We start from the raw sequence: 17,161 nt of genomic DNA, 5'->3' as shown, positions 1-17,161 counted from the left end.
TTCACTTCTGGAGGTTGATGAACAATAATTGTGTTTTCATGATACTTGCTTCATGTTCTTCATATCATCCCTGTGTGTTTGTGTTTTAAGTACCCATAGTTGGAGTTGTATTTGACACACTTTAAAATTATGTACATTATTTTATTTTTCATATTTTGAGACTAGACCACCCTATACTTTGTACATACAAACACAGTAATTTGCATGCAGTGAATTCAGTAGCTAATTTATGTATAGATACTTTGATTATTTTCAGTTGGGATTGAGTACTCAATTTAAAATTTAGAAAAATGGTACCAATTTATTTCAAATGGATTGGAACTGTTACTTCATTTATTGTTGATGAAATATCTTTGCACCATTTTGTCTCAGGTTTTGAGGATATTTTCATCATTTTATTTAGATATGTGTTAACATGCTTTTAGCTATTGTAATTAGTGCATTACTTTGAGTGTTGTGTCTTTCATTTTTTTAGGTTGCATGTTTGTAATATGGACACTGTGCATCTTTCAGCTTGTAATATAGAGGACTCACTTTATTTTAATTGTTAGATTATAGAAAGGAATAGACCAATTAATGTGCTTTGTACATACATGTACATAGTTTTGGACAGAAACATGTTCTTCCATTTCAAGGTGATTCAGCAGCATACTGGACACAGTTTGAAACAAATTTTAGGTCTCAACATACCATCTTTTTATACAGGTTACTGTTGGACAACATAAACTGCAAACCTTGCTTTTATATATCACTTCATATTTCAGTTGACACAATGACTGATTTTATGGAATTTCTTTGAAATTTTGGACTATTCAGATTTTATCTTGTAAAGTTTGGCTTTATATCAAGCCATTTCGGACCATGTATTTGATATTGCCAAACATTTATAATGCTTCTATATGAATTTTGGGATGGCTTTTCTCATGAATTAGAAGTATTGTGGGTGATGATTGCAGACACTTGGCTTCCATTCATATATGTACACATTTGTACAGTGTAGAAGTCATCAAAGTTTCCTCTCTTTAAACTATATATGATGAGAAACACAAATACAAAATAAATCAGTATAATTATTTAATAAAGAATTTATGCTGTGCACCACTTTTAATTATTTACTTTTTAGTATTTGTTTAAACTGTAAACATAGTCATATTTGCATAATAGATGTACATATGCTTCTGTTGTACATATCTAGATGCTTGGTATAGCAGTTGATAGAGGGTGGGGAAGTTCAAGTCTTTTTAAAAATAAAACTTTTATTTGTTTGTAAATTTATTTCCCATTTCTTGAAGGGTTTGTCTTTGTACATATGAAGGAGTTTAGTCATTGAATATTTTTCTATTATTCTTCCTTTTTGACATTGTACATTTGTACATATTGCAGCCAGGTACAGTTGTCTTGCTCTTGTATTAGTTTATGTTAGATGTTGACATGATATAGTAATTGGGGAGTGCACTAGTTGGAATCTTTATGTTTGGATTTTTTACCATGTTGCGCTTGCAGTTTTGATCTTGTGCATTAAGGCTAGATCTTATGACATGACATCTTAATTAGAACTGAGTATATAATAGAGTAAAGAATAGAGGAATATTATATCATGTAGCAACATCACAAATGTGTACTTCGTGTTTGCTTTGGGACTATTAGTATTCACAATTTCTTGTAAAATTTTGTATTAGCAGTGTTTCTTTGAAACATGTTTATAATTATCTGCTTTGTTGATAAGATTTGCTGAGGTACATTTCTGGATGGTATATTAGTTGCTATTAAGGGTAGGTAGTTGTGAAATATGTTTTAGAATTGTATTCATGGTTTGTTTAGGTTTTTTCTTTGTTTTTCTTGGAAGTTCTGCGTTTGCGTTTAGGCTAGAGTTTAGATTGGGTGATTTTCTTTACTGTTTTTCAATCTTTCCATCTGATATTTTACATTTATGCATAATGAAGTCAGCCCTATTGTTTCTGGACCATGAGGTAATGTTAAGATGATGTCATGAAGAGAAATGTTGGACTCTTGTTCTTGTCTGTTTTTTTTAAAGTTTTATTAGCCAGAGACTGGATGAGCTTGTGTCCAGTATCCATTAGCAAAAAAAATTTTATTATCACTCCACTGAAACTACTTGGAGGATTGCCATGAAACTTTATCGGTCTTCTTGGTCCTAAATGAAATTGGTGCCTCTTGTACATCCAATAGGGTCACAACAATGGCCACCTTGAAAATCGTGTTATATCCTAAACAGATGGTTAAATCAGCTTGGAGGTTTTTTTTACATACTGATAAGGTGAGACCAGTGGTGGGGGCATTTGTCATCTCTAGACCACTCTTGTGTTGTTGTTCAGATGGTTTTCTTCTCATTTTGGACTTTTATAAGAGTGGAACTCTTGAGGTTTAGGTTAATTATGATATTTCATGGAGATTTTGTACTGTTAGTGTACACATTGATGTGTCTGGATTAATTCATTCTTGGGGTTTTTGTTGTAATATGTTGGACTCTGCATATATTTTCTTCACATTAAAGCTTGAGAATGGAATTTTCTGGTTTAAATTATATAAATCTTTATGTAAATTTAGATTTTGTAGCCACTGAAATTGATTTTTTTAAATATTTGTTTATTTAGGACAATTTAAACTCTATGCATTGTATATATTGTATGAATTTCAGACTTCATAATTTAAAATGTACATTTAATATTTAATATTTAATGACAGTATTGACTGACGTTCGATTCTCTCATTTTTTGAACATTTTGTACTTTATACAAATGGTATATATTCTTAAGAGATCAGAGACTTTAAACTTGTATGTAATTTGCAACATTTGATCAAAGACTAATTTTGACACTTAAAAATCTGTTGATTTCTCCCGTTCAGAGCACTGTTTTTACTTTTGTTCATGTTAAATTTATTTTGCAAATGACACATACAGAATAATGAAAAATGAAATTAAATATTCCATGATAATATGGATTAGTACCCATTGAAAATAGTTGTTCTTGTTCATAAAATAATTTGAACTCTGTACTTTGTAATTGCGTGTGAAATTGTTACCATTTAAATTGGTTGAATTGTGTAAGTCTTGAGAGATTTTTTATTGTGTACATATTGTGAATAATCTGAAAATATTGGGGCTAGAGATGGACAGCTTAATACTAATTGATTGAAGTTTTGCTAGCAAGTGAGCTGTTTACATGATAAGTGGCTGGATTGTATCATTGTAGGACATTTTGGACTGCACATATTTTGCTTCTTTTGGAAAATGGAATGAAAACTCTGACCTTAAATTAAGTTTTTAAGAAAGTTTACTGCTTCCGTTCAAATTGCCTTGTATTTTTGGGACAATTTAGGAATCTGTATGCATATTTGTCTAAATATTGGCGCTAGAAAATTGCAACTTTAAATTTATTATTTAGTGAGAAATGGATTTGTGCCATTGTAAGTTGGTTAGAATTTTTACTATGTATGCTAGTAATATTTGGAATAGAATCTTGAGGCTCAAGGTAATAATATTGCTTCATTGGATAGTTCTGTTTTTCCTTTGGTTAATTATATTGTTTTATTGTGTAATTGCATTGTGGAGAATTTTGGATTTTCATTGTACACTTTGAACATGTCTGGATTCAGTCATTCTTGGAGTATTTTTGACATGTTGCTATTCTTAAGATATTTTTGACTGCATTCATATTGAAGCTAGATCATGGAAATGTATTATTTGAATCATGTAGTATTTCATAAAGAGAACAATTTTAGTTCCAATTCAAAAGTTTGGTTGATTTTGTCATTCTTAAGATCATTTGGATTCCATAAATACAAATTAAAGTTATTTGGGTAACATCCATCTTTGTATATTTGGACTGTGTATATACTATACATAATAATACATACAAACTGCCTTTGACTTTTTTGGACTGTATATATACTGTACATAATAATAAATACAAATTCAGATTAGTTGGGTTGCATCATTCTTGGAATATTTTGAACTGTGTATATAATGTACATACTTTGTACACTTTGAAACTAGAAAATGGAAACTTTGATTCCCATTGTTTGATATTTAATTAGACTTGGGATTTTGCAACATTCAGTTGTAATTACATTTACCTGGATTCTTTCCTTCTTGTGACATTTGGCCTCAATGTATTGTATATATTCTGCTGTTATGTTAGAGAATGAAAACTTCAGTCAGTGTTTGTGTATGTTTTGGATTTTTTTCATAGCTTTAACAATTTTCAGTCATCTCACTATGATGTCTACAGTGTAACAGTTTATAGTGATATCTAGCACTGGGGTATGATGCTGCAGACATGTAGCATGATGTCCCACCCAGTCACATTATCATTACACCAGGTCTACCAGTCCTAACACTAACCTCTTGATGCTGATTGCCTAGCGAGTCAGCCACTAGTACCATTTTACAAGTCTTTGATATGGCTCGGCCGGTGTTCTAACTCGTGACCTCCCACATCCGAGGTGGACACTACTTCAGTCAGAGTGGCTATTTGATTATATTATGTTTCATATTTATAGATTTTGTAATTTTATGATCTTTGGAGCTAGGTAATATGACTTGACCTTTTTGTATATTGGATTAAGGCAAGACATTTTTTATCTTTACGTTCCAGATTATTTCACAGTTATAATCTGGCAGTGGTGGTAGTAGTAGTAGTAGTAGCTTGCACATGCTTTTATATAGCTTTAATATTTTATCTACAGGAGCTGCAGACCTTTTGGTGTGTCACAAATTGATTTGCAGTTATGTACACACACAAAGTTTCATCACATTTGTGATTTTTTTTCTTACAGACTTTTACATTCCATATAGAACTTGCATAATTTCTGTTATTGTACATACAGTATAAGATTTCTTCAGGCTGGATGATATCCTTGTAAAGTTTAATATTTTATTTACAGCAGAATTTCATTGCTTAATTGGTGGCTTGTACTTATGATGCTTTCCAGTATTTGTGGTAGGGATATTTTAGCCTCAGTTGGTTGATCATTGTACACAATGTACATGTTGAGGTATTCTTAATTATGTAGTTGTTGAACTTTTCTAAGAAGACATATTATTGTATTTCATACAGATTTTTGCTGTACATATCGGAATCAATATTGAATCTGTTTATTATTGTGAATTTTTTATTTGCACTTGGGATTATGCTGGATCAAATGATTCTTTCTAAGTCATTGGGGGGAGGGACCAAGTGGTCTAAAGTACTTGCATTTACCAAACACTGCCATCTCACCTCTGTCCTTGTTTTGTTCCGATCTTGGATATATGAGAAAGATTGCCAGTAGCTTCATGTGTGTCAGTGGTTCTTGTGGTTTTCCCAGGATCCTCCTCCACCAGTATGATACTGGCTGCCGTGTATAGCCTATCTTGCAGTGAGAAGTGGCGTTAAAGCCCCAAAAGAACAAACATTTGGATTTTCTCATTTCTGGATTCAGTATTAAAAGTATTTGTTTTTAGTAGTCTAGAATTTATTTCTTTGGATGGTTTGACTAGTATTCATCACCCACATAAGGATAAGGTCCAAAAATGGCCTGCATAAAAAGTGGTATCAAATACCAGCCCATTTCTCCCAGACTTTGTTTTATGAAATTGGAAAATATCAGTTTAAAATGAATGGTAATTGCTAAGAATAGGTGATCAATCCTGCAGATTTGGTTGTATGATTTACTGGATTACTGGTAGGAGTATTATTTGCTTAATTAGGTAAAGGCAATGTATCACTTGTATTTAATATTCATCATAAAACTTGATAATTTATAACAGAAAAATGTTTATATGTTACAGAGAGCATTAGAGTTTGCTGATGCAGATTTTTAGAGTTATTTATTTTGAAAGGCTGTATATTTTATTGGAAAATGCACTTTTGAAACATACAACACAAAATTATGTATAATACACATTAAGCACATCAATTTAGTATTACTGAGGATATTTATAATATTTACCATAAATGTGAAATTCAGATAATGTTTTGCTGTTGAATGTAAAGGTATTTACTGGATTATACATTTTGTTTGTTGTGAACTAATGTCACACTTCTAAGGTCAGCACAAAAGGAAATAAATGAGAACAGTATTAAATAAGTACTCTTAAAGTACTTTGTGCATATGAAGTATTGAGAAAAAAAACTTGGGAATACAAGCTGGTATGTCAGTATTATGACCTGTTTAATTTATCATGATAAAGTATTCAAAGTGACATCGAAGTATCATATGTATTAATTATGATAGTTATAATAAGTTTCAGCAGGTTTGTTAATGTGTATATTTACAGTAATTATGTAGTCTATTTTTTATGTATATTTTCATGTCATGTTTTCAATGTGTTACACTACATCTGAATGTTTTATAGTATTTCAGGTGAAGTTAGTTCATAGAGAGTTAATAATTTGAATTAATATAAATATATGTAAATCATGTCTTTGATTAACTATAAATAAATAACAAAAATTGACATTATCATGTATATCTAAGATAGAGGGTTTCGTAGACCATGTGGGAATATTAGGAATAATCAGTTTGTTTGGTAAATTGGAAATACATGACATAAATTTAAACCTTGGTTAATTTTATATTTTAAAAAAATTGCCGTTAACCATTTCTGACAAAAACATGTTTCTAAACACCAGATGCATTCCAAAGTAAAATAGAATATATGGATTTCTCGCAAACTATTGAATGTGTCAATTAACTCATCATTTGCTTGCAAGGCTCAAAGTAAAATATATCAAGAGTCAGCTGAATGCATGCAGGTGTGCATGTCATTGCAGTTAAGGCATCTCTTTGACACAGCTGTTACTACATGTCATGCACTTGATTGAAATCTTTACCAATACCAGTCGTGGACTATTTCATTTATACAGTCTCAGCATCAGACAGATTTATTTGATAGACATCGGATACATTGGACTTTTGTAATTACCAGTTGCAGTTGACTGCAGTATCTCATTTGATTAGTGATGATGCCTGCTATATTGCTCTAGGCCACTATTGACATGCTGCATGTTTCAATAAACACCACATACAACTTTGTCAAAAAACCACATAGTATTTATTGTTGTTGGTCAAATGATAGAACATGTACCATCATGTATCCAGACATGACAAGTTTACTCACAAGTTGTTTTCTTTTTTTTTAATTTTTGTAGAAACAAATACACCATACATTTATTGCATAGCACTTGGTATCCTACTTTAATGCAATTGGAATGTGCTTGTAATAAATTTCATTATAAATTAAGGATCTTAAGAACTTATCTTTAAGTTTGGGACAGGGTACACCATTTTTTTGATTTAGACCGTTTTAAGAAACTTGGAAATAAATTGATTTAAATAACCAACAAATTTGAAAATGCGCTAACAAATGGAGAATGCCTTGATTAGCTTTTTTTCTTCTTCAAATGTGTACTGAATGTTGTACCCATGGGCATTTTGAAAAGTTAATATCAGTCAAGAAGAAAAGAAAAGGGACAGAACTCCACTGGAGTCATTCCAAAATGTTGTAAATCATCTTCATAATAAAGAAAAATGTAATCTTTAATAATTAATGTTGTGTACTAGGTATGTAATTATATGTGTACTAAAATAGCAACATGTTTGAAAATGTACAGACAATCAAACCTTTTCTTTAACAAATAAAGGAAATAGAACATCTTCAGAGACAGCTGGTAAGTATGTTATAATAAAATGATGAGGTGCCAATTATATGTACATGTGTGGTATTGTTTGATTTTCATTCATGTAATATCAAGCAAGTAATTTTTTGAATAATACAATTTTCAGTTCTTATGTTTCATAAGAAAATATTTTTGTATGATTTGTTGGTTTTAATGCTTTTTGTTCTGATTATATATATTTCTGCTTTGTATTAATTAGCATGTATCTTTTAATGCACTGCTGTCAGCAGATGCCCGTCTTACATCATGCCTATTAATAGTGTAACTTGTAGAAGTGAATGCCTGCAGTGTGTCTTTTTTATAGTTACATTTCATATTTAGGAATATTTCAACATTTTACAGTGATGGATTATTAATTTCAGTAAAACTGGTCACTTCCTTTTGACATTAGAATTAGCCAGGTACAGTTTGTTGCAGATTGGTATGTACTTATAGTTCACAGTGAAAATATGCTAATGAATATCTTGTGTATATATTGAGATTGTAGTCTGTATCACACAAAATAACAGCAGTTTGACACAAATTTAAACAGAAAGGAAGACAATGTCTTTTAAATTACATGCTGTGTAACAGGATTCCATCATGCTTTAATAAGGCATAAATTACATATGGCTGATGAAGAGAAGGGCAGAATGCTGAATTCCCTTTAATTTATTGTAATAAGCTGTGAATTCTTGGATGTTTTTATAGAAATAATTTGTGTACAAGTATAAAACTAGATTCAAAATTTGAAGGTGGCAAGAAATTGATTTTGATATTTAGCCATTATTCCAGTTGTGATTGACTTTTATCATCAAATGCTAAATGAGACAAGAAAATTATGATCCTGTTTCACTGTGTAAATAAACCCTAAAGTCCTTAACAAAGTAAACATGAAAGTTATATATTACATTCAGAAAACGAGTGTCTACTTGTTACCTCTATGGATTGTACCAAATTGTTGGACTTTTTGCTCACCAGGCCATGAAGTCAGCTGAGTTTGTGGTCTTGTGTCCAGCAAGTGCCATTGTCATTCATCATCATGGATGTTGCTATTCTTTATCTTTTTATTGAAAAAGGCTGAGCCAATTTGTATCAAACTTGGTAGGAAACATTATTCTTGACTCTAGCAGAATGTCCCAGGTAATTTTTATCAGACTTGGAATGTTTCTTAGCACTTGCTGCATCAAAATTAAGTTCTGAAAGGCCCTCTGAGTAACCAATTTCAATAAAACTAGGTTGAGAAAGTTCCAGGACATGTTCTGTCAAAATTATGTCTGGGTTGGCTCCCCTAGCCTTGGTGTGGCTTCCATTGCAACCATATGTAAAACTTTGTTTTCAACTTCTTCAACAGAGCAGCTGAGCTAATTTTAGTCAAGCCTGTTAAAAATGTTTCTAATGGCAGTATATATCAAAATTTTGTTTGGATTGGCTTCTCTAGCAACAGTGTGGCTTCCTTAGCAACCATATGGAAAACCTATTTTTGACTTCTTAAAAATGGCTGAGCCAATTTTTAATAAATTTAGTTGGAATGTTTGATGGGACATATTCTGTCAAACTTGTGTTGGAGTAGTTCCATAGGCATTGGTGTGACTTTCATAGCAGTTATATGGAACACCTATTTCAACTTCTTCAAAACAGCCGAGCCTGTTTTGATCACAGAGAGTGCTTTAAAGTACAAACTTTTTAAATTTTTTTACCTTGGATGGCTTTCATAGCAATGGTATAGCTTCCTAAGCTACCAGGTTGAAAACCTAATTGTGACTTCTTTTTTAGAACTTGTCAGTCAGTTTCAATCAAACTTGGTAAGAATATTTGTTAGAACATTCTCAATCAAAAATTGTTTTATTGGGTGGCTCCACTTGTCATGGTTTGACTAATATAGCAACCATATGAAAACCCTATTTTCAGTATCTCCATAACAGCTGAGTCAGTTATGAACATACATGCTGATAAAGTCTTTTAGGATATGTTGTATCAAAATTGGGTTCAGGGTGGCTCCCCTGGATATGTCTTCCTTCACGACCAGGTGGAAAGTTTATTTTTGATTTCTCTGGAATGGCTGTGCCAGCTTTGGTCAAACTTGGTGAAAGTATTTTTTGTCTGGGCTGGCTTCTGTAGCAGTCTTTTGGCAAATGTATAGAATACCCATTTTCAGCTTCTTCAGAACAAACTTTGTACGAATGTTTCTTAGAACAAGCTCTATTTTAGTTGCTTTTGGAGTTGTGCCTTAGTAATGGCATGACTTCCATACCAGGTGTAAACATTTAGATTATACTTGCCACAAATCTAACATTGCTGATGTTGCTAATGTTTTGTTTCATATAAAAAAAATACACCATCATGGAATGACTTTTCTCTCCCAGTCCGCATCAACTTGGCAGAACAAATGTAACAGGTAGTGTCATACCATGAGCACTTTTCACAAAGGAGATGCCACTGTGTCATCTATTCCATCTTAAGTTGCTCAGAGTAGAAACACATTTAAACAATGTCAGAATTTCTACCAGATGGCTGAAAATCACCCTGACATAGGTGTCCATCAAACCAAGGCACCTTTTAAACCAGCACATGCTAGTTAAGCAATATCAGTCCAAGCCGAGCTGTTTAGTTAATTTTGATTTACAATTTCAATAATGTTTGGATTTAAATTCAAATTGGTCAGACCTAATTTTACATTAACACATTTAAACTATAACATGTTTCTGCTGTTTATAATGCATTATGCTGTAGCATCTATTGCGTAAATAATTAACATGGTGATGATATGATGCTAATTATATTAAGAAAAATAATAGTAATAAAATAATATAGGTATTTCTGGTATAGAAATTTTTAAAAATGCAGAATAAATTAGAAGGAATACAGTGTTTTATTATCTTTTATCACATTTATTTTGTTATGTTATATATATGTACAGTTTGATGCTGTAGCTGTTAGAATACATCATGTTGTTTTCCAGTGGTGTGATAGATGATGCATCTCTAGAATGTTAAAGTATAAAATAAAATAAGGTGGTTGATGATTACATTTCAATATGGCAAGATTTACCAGCTTGTTTGCTTACCATTCTTAGGATGTGGAGGAGATGCTGACGGTTTTATGCCCTGGATCACCATGATGTATAATTCAAGGATTGTTTGGTAATAATAAAATATTGTCACATTTGTACTTTTTTGTTTGCCCAGTATGCAGTTCTAGAATTAATTGTGAAGAAATAGTAGTTAAACTTTAATTTGTATGCACAATAGACTTGGTGAAGTGTCTTGCTAGTGAATACACAATGTTCTAATTTTATTTGTTTGATGTTATCTGCTTGACTGTGTGATATCTTGACAATTAATACAGACAGTTGGAAATTAAGTCAGGATGATTCTTTAGTGATGATTATAGTATGTATTTGGTAGCCATTAAAAATGAAAATGAAAGATACTTGGGTTATTAAGTTAGAAACAAAAGCAGAACTTAAGATGCATACTGTTTTGAATTGTCTATACATGTACCTGTTTTAAATTGTCTATGGATACAGTCCTATTTGTACATTCTTTGCTTGCAAATATGCATTGCATATTTGTCTCTTTCTTTTGATACCCTTTGGATTTTTTTTATTTTATTACCTTGTCCAACTCAAGATTTGTTTGTAAAATGGAATACAATATATTCTAAATTCTTATTGGTGTTTGTACCCTGTATGGTAATCAAAACTTAGGCTGACTGATCCTGTCACATTTTCTTGGAGAATATTTACCCCGATTTTTTCCCTGGCAAATCAAGTGCCTTAATATCGCACCCCACCCTCCAAAGAAGTAGGTGATGTTGCAGTACATGTTCACTTTGTCCTACCATGCCTTCATATGCCAGTTTATTGTTATGGCTGTCATTTTCCTCATGTTTCACCCATTACAAACCAGTTTGATACAGCTGGGAACTGTATATTTTAGCTAAGTTTATGATGACAAAACAAAATTAGGGTAATTGTAACTCAGTTTAAGATATCACTGGCTTATATTTTGGATATTTCATCTTTTGCAACAAATTACAAATATTGCTTTACCTTTGAAAGAAATAGCATTGCACATCCAAACTGGATCAGTTTGACCTAAAATTCAGTATTGGTGCTTTCCCTGTCCTGCCTATATAAATTTCTATCATTTTTATTAATTGGACTTTAACTTTAAATTTCATATAAAATATTTTGGTGACCTAATTTTTTAACTTCGTTTTACTTGTCTTGTCAGACTTCAGAATTTGTTCATCTTCAAGGGAAAATGTGTTTTTGTATACCATTCAAAGGACAACTTCAATCTTATTATCACACTTGACTTTATGTATGGCCCTACTGAGCTTATGGTATGGCCCTGAATCCATCCATTACACATCAGGAGTCCATTTGTCATCAGTTGCTTGTTATAACTGATGTGTTTATATTTCTTATCCAATTTCAGTCAATTGTAAAATATGTCATCAACATTTCAGATGAGTCTAATAATGGGCAAAATCCATGCATGCTAATGAGATGATCTTGCATACTGTTTCCTGAACTTGTTACCACTCTGAAGGTCATATTTCTGATCTGAGTTTGATCCAACTTGGAGCATATGCATTTATCATTAGCATCTTTAATTAGAGTTTGATAATGAGTGTGATCCACAGATACTAATTAAATAATCTTGCATCTGAGTGGCTGCACTTGCTATCAGTCTGCTCAGGTATTATTTCTGATCCAGTTTTGCTCAAATTGGGAATGTTTGCTTATGTCATTAAGATTAGGTTGATAGTGAACAAGATCATCACATACTAATTAGGTGATCCAATTAGTTAATGGGCTGATCTTGTTGCCATCTGGAAGCTACATTTCTGCTCTGATTTTGATCAAACTTGAAATGTGGGCTTATATCATCAAAATCTTGGGTGGGATTAATAATGAGTGAAATCCATACATTAACCGATTCGGCCCCGATCTTGTCTGTAGGCGTGATGAGGCTGTACCCTACTTCAAAGCCCTGCAGCATCAAGGCCATTTAAGATAGACCAACGTGGGTGGTATTAAAAAAAAGCAGACAGATATAGCTCTAAAATGGTATCCAAAAATCTGGAAGTTCTAGTTGCACTACAAAATACAGTTAGAAAAAGCTCAGTTTTTGGACCTGTTTTTTTTCCACCCAAAATTCGCTCGAGATCGGAATGCGATTTTGTGTCCGGATTTTAGACCTTTCGGCCTCAGATCTAAGGCATACCGGTCTCGACTGCACACAGACAGGTGAACCTTTGCAAAAACTAGGATAAGGTGGGCATTTGGAATAAATTGCGGTCTCCATACGAAAATGATGGGTCTATTAAGCAAAAAAAAAAAAAAAAAGAACTCCAACTTTTACCCTCCTGCTCATGCGCAAGCAAAATAACCAATGGAAATTGAAGTTTCTAATACAACTAGGCATTATTCTCATGGATAATCCGTTGAAAACCGCTGTATTATGATGTATTCAGAAATAGCCCCCCAAATCTCATTCCTACGCACATTTCAGGCAAAAACGACAAAAACCTCTGGAGCCGAATGAGTTAATTAAGTAATCTTGCATCTGATTGGCAGAGCTTGAGACCACTTAGGAAGTTTTATTTCTGATCTGACTTTAATCAGTCTTGAAAATTATACCTGTTTGATCAAGATCTTTGACAATTTTGATGAAGAGCAAGAACCATAGATATTTATGAATAATCTTGCATCTAATTGGCTGAGCTTATAACCACTCTGGAAGACAATTCTGATCTGATTTTAAATCAAATTGAAACAGGGGCTTACATCATCAAGATCTTGGACAAAGTGAGCATATAATGAGCTGATCTTACATCTGATTGGCTGAGCTCATTGCCACTCTTGGAGCCATGTTTTTTCTCTCTGATTTTGATTGGACTTAGATAGGCCAGCCAAATAGGCTATATGATTTAGGTACCTTGCAGATTGGCTGAGCTTGTTAAGTATGGAACTAGAGACAACACTTCTGGTCTAATTTCTATAAAACTTGGTAAATTGGTTTATATCATCAAGATCATGGGTGACTTTGATTACGAGCAAGCAACTGCATTATTAATTAAGCCTTAATCTTTAGAAAAAATTTGTATCTAGATATTATAAAAGAATCAGATAAAGTTGGCATAAAGTTTAGGACAGACTTTACATAGGTTTTTTTTTTAACTATACCACATAAAACTGCTTAGTGAAAGGATCAGTTCTTAAACTATGCAACCCAGGTGAGTGATTTGCTGTGTACCATAATATATTGCAAGGGTGAGAGTGTTTTATTATTATTTCTCTGTCAACTCTATTAACTTAATGGTTTTGCACAGAAATAATTAACTGGAGACTTGGAGATAACTTTCTCATTTGTAAAGTATACACCAGATTATCCCATACAGAAGTATTTTCTTGAACCAGTACTGTTCAGTCGGAGGCAATATGTGTTTGAGCAGTTAGTTTTATACATTGTTTTCCCAATCAAAGTTATCAAGCAACCATGTCAATAAAAACACTTGACTGAAATATTCATGTGTTCTTTGTACATGTTACATATATGTAATAGTACAATTCTTCAGTATGATGGAAGTGTTTGCCATACTACAGTTTTTATCCAGTTTGATGTCCTGTTTGGAATAGACTGCTTATGAAGTCAGATTTTCAAAATATTGGATCTCTTGTGTTTCATACATACCAAAATCAAAGAAACTTGTAATTTAAAAATTTCTGGTAATAAATATTTGAAATATATCTATTTCTTTGTCTCCAGTGTTTCTTGTTCTCTGTCTCCAGTGTTTCTTATTTTTAGTTATAATGCTTACAGATCAACTTATGGGATGATCTGTTGTTTGGCATCTGTCATCAAGTGCCCATCTAACAGTTTGTTACCACTACTCCTAAACTACAAGAAGGATTGCCATGCAAATTTACACAATCAGTCAGTCTTAAATTAAACTGTGGCTGTTTGCCAACCAGTCCTAATACTAACCTCTTAATGCTGAGAGCCTATAGCAAGGCAGCTGTTAGTACCATTTTTATAAGTCTTTGGTATGACTCAGCCAGGGTTCAAACCCATGACCTCCCGCATCTGAGACAGATGCTCTAACCACTAGGTCACCAGAGTGGTCAAATGAAAAGGTATCAGTCTGATGTCCAGTATGTCTACCACACAGTCATCTTGAATATCATGTTATTGATTATCTTTCTTAACAGATAGTCATATCAACATGTGGTTACACTTATTAACTCCTTAAAACATTTACTTGATCAAGAATGAAATGGTACGCCTTAAGATATCCAGTATGTCTGACACAGAATCCATACTGAAAATCATTACTGTTACTTAAAAAAAAACAGGATGGACATTGCAAAATGTGGTTTCTAATGAAGGACTTCTTATGATGTCTAGTTTATCCTAAATGAAAATGTGCAGATCTGACATCCAATATGGCCATCATGGCAGCCATCTTGAAAGTCTTGTTATCACTAATTCTCCATGTAAAATCATATCAACACTTATGATATATAATGAAAATAATACAAATTTGACAATTGCTACTCTTTTAAGATGTATGGTCATATCAACAATGTTATATTTGCCAAAGGACTTCTCATGATGTTAGTTGGTTGTAAATAAAAAATATTGTGCTGATGTGATACTCAAGATGGCTAACCTGACAGCCATCATGAAAGTCTTGTTATCACTGCTATTCCTGAATGGATGTAGTATTCACACGGGTTTTCACCAAAAGGTGTCCAGTTGGTCCTAAATGAAAGTGTTGATCTTGCAACAAATACGGATGTCACAGCAGCTAATTTGAAAATCTTATTGCTAAAAATTAACAGACAGAGGAGTCAAGCTAGACTTGAATTTTAGGGAAAAGTGACTTCTCCTTCTGGACAGAACAGGGAGAAGTGGGATGTAAGCCAGAAACTATATATATATATATGATATATAGTACAGATTTATCATGACCAGTAGTACCAAACATGAATAAGAGTCCCTAGAAGGAACTGGTGCTCAACTGGTTGAAAAGAATTTCCATGAATGCAAGATAAGACTGTTTCTATATTGTAACTGCTAAATGCTGCAACAATGTCTCATAGGTCACGCTACCAGGTGAGGTGGGCGATTAAGCCTGAAAAATGAAAAATTTGCTTTCTTCTGTTTGAAAAGCGAAAACAACTTAGCCCTCTGGTTTTTCATACGTAAAATGACTGGCTGTAGCTCATAAATTTTGAGATGCCCCCTCTCTGTAGCCAGGAAGTTCTGGCAGTGTTGTAACCCAAGGTAAAATGTATTTATGCGGTGTTGATACCAATGTTATAAAAAGTGCACAGAACTTAGTCAATTGAATCATTGATTTATAATTTCTAACCTAACTGGGACCAGAATGGCACTAATGCTGGCATCCCCTGCACCATTTCATGCTTAACGGACTTTCCATACTAACATGGCGCCATACTGCGTACACTATAGACTAGTTTATTTCCATCAGACAACATAATGACGTAGTTCATCCTGTTTGGTAACTGCTGAATAATTGCGTAAATTAGATAACGTTGAGAACTTGGAATTATAACCCTCTGCATATATAAACATAGAAATTAAACCGCCTGTTAAATCCACATGAAAAGCAAATTTGTAGTTGTCATTATTTTCCTTTGCTTGATTCGACATTGTAAATATCTGATGCAGACGACTTATGTATGTACATCTGTAGTCGTGATACACTCCTTTGCTGAAAATGGACTTGTCCAGAAATTGGAAATGGATCAGAGCATGTCCGTCTATTACACTGAAAACTTCCGTTAAGCATGAAACGCGCAAAAGATGATGTTCTTAGGGCCACTCTACTCAGAGTCCAGTTAGAAACTGTAAATCAGTGAATGAATTGACTAAGTTCCTTGCACTTTTTATAACATTAAAGTTTCCATTATTTAAATTTGTAGGGGGGTACAAACAAACGGGTTTGTATTATCAGGCTATAGTAAGGGGTTGTCCATAAAGGGCATCCGCAAAGATGGGGGAGGGGGTTTGTTCAAATGCGGACATGTGGGGAGTGGGTGTAAAGGACCTTGCAGACATACGAAGCTAATATTTTTTGTTATGACATTCTGTGTTGAACAGCTGCTTTAGGCCTACTGCGTGTATTCCAGTATGTTTTGCGGACATCCTTAATGGGTGATCACTAAGTATAAATTATTTGTTAATTTCAGTTTGTACGATTCGTGCCACGGAATACAATGATGTCGGGCATTTCTGCGCACTTAAGGTTTCCGTCTCCAATACTGAAGCAAAACGCATACCAAATTCGACCGATTGACGAAAATACAATATTGCAATGCTTACCATTTGAAAAGAGGCAATTGTCACCCTAATATTCTGTTCATGCTAATATTAATTTTGGACACACCAGATACCACCTCGTGTTTTCATAACTCACGAAAGGTCGGCCTATTCTGCGCACAGCTTTCAAAAGAT

This window comes from Sinohyriopsis cumingii, chromosome 11 (genome assembly GCF_028554795.1).
Source record: "Sinohyriopsis cumingii isolate HCF-2022 chromosome 11, ASM2855479v2, whole genome shotgun sequence".
Classification (NCBI taxonomy): domain Eukaryota; kingdom Metazoa; phylum Mollusca; class Bivalvia; order Unionida; family Unionidae; genus Sinohyriopsis; species Sinohyriopsis cumingii.
Note: the sequence above shows the minus strand (reverse complement) of the source record.